This window comes from Aplysia californica, unplaced genomic scaffold (assembly GCF_000002075.1).
Source record: "Aplysia californica isolate F4 #8 unplaced genomic scaffold, AplCal3.0 scaffold00638, whole genome shotgun sequence".
Lineage (NCBI taxonomy): Eukaryota > Metazoa > Mollusca > Gastropoda > Aplysiida > Aplysiidae > Aplysia > Aplysia californica.
The window spans coordinates 337455-338762 of record NW_004797908.1 but is presented as its reverse complement, the minus strand read 5'-3'; positions in this window follow the sequence as shown (position 1 = coordinate 338762).

The following is a 1308-nucleotide window of genomic DNA, read 5'->3' as shown; positions in this document are numbered from 1 at the left end:
TGGGGGGAGGGGGAGGGGAGAAAAAATGGGGAAAGGTGTTTACCATTCAAAAGCAGGTTCAAGTCAGTAATAGCTTTGTACATGAAGTAGGAAGTGGAAACCCACTTTACAGGATAGTTCCTACTGAGCAATGCTTCCACCTGCTTCACAAGTCATCTGCTTGGCGAAGACGTTTTTAGCGTCTTGGCAATGTTTTGGCGGTACAGATGAATGGTTCAGAGATATGGAAAACAAGCAAGGGAATTCAACAAAACATTTAAAAGCATTCAAACAAAATGTCTAAGAAGAATTTTTGCAATGAAAAGGAATTCATTCATCACAAATGGTGAAGTATTGGAAAGAGCTGGGACCAGGTCCACAAAAAGGAGAAGATGGAGATATTAGGGCGATGTTTTGAGAATACCAGAGACAAGACTGCCTATTCTGCCGTACTCTGACAAAACGCCTTTTTCTTATTTATTGTAGTTTTGAGAAATCTGCGATTTTCGTGGGTTTTTTTAATAATATCTGTTGAGCACAAGGAATGAATGACATTTCTCTTCAGGGTGCGTGATCTACCGTTGATGTACTGTTCAAAATAGTTTAAATATTATAAGAAAGAATAGCTGATTTCTCGAAACTGCTGTGAATAAGAAAAAGACGTTTTGTCAGCGTACGGCAGTATTGGGAATTGTACTGAAGACCAAATGGAATAAAGGAGATATAGATGAGCAGAAAGTTATAGGACTACAAATTGGGATGAGGCAATCACCCAGGGTCTGAATTGTTTCAAAGCCAGAGGAAGTGGCCGGGGACAGACAAACGTGGCGTCGACTGCTCTCTGCCTTGCGTACCTGATGGTACAGGGAGATAGTATGATTGTAGACATACTTTTCGGTGCTTTGAAAAAAAATGTTACGATTTCAAAACGCTTGGTTCAATTTGTTATAGATGTAGATTTTGACACACCCTGTCCGCATTGTGAATGAAAGTCGAAGATTCCACATTTATTCTGAATTAAATAGACGAAAAGCATTGGATTCATTTGCATTTTAATGGTGGAATTTTTTTTACGGTCACCTTGTATTAAACCTTCCCATTGATAGACTGGAACAAAATCTCCAAAACTGTTATGTCGTGTTTTTTCACTCATGCACTCGAAGTTTGTGGAGAGAAAGGACATCATTTTACATGGCGTTGAGGGTTGAAATTTCTGCTGAACAAGTACACTGTAAAGGGAGTTTTCGCGTGCGGAAAGAGTGCTGTCTTGGGTTACAGTGAAGTGTCGGTAAAGGAGGGTGGAAGGGGTTGGTGGTTTAGGGATTGGGG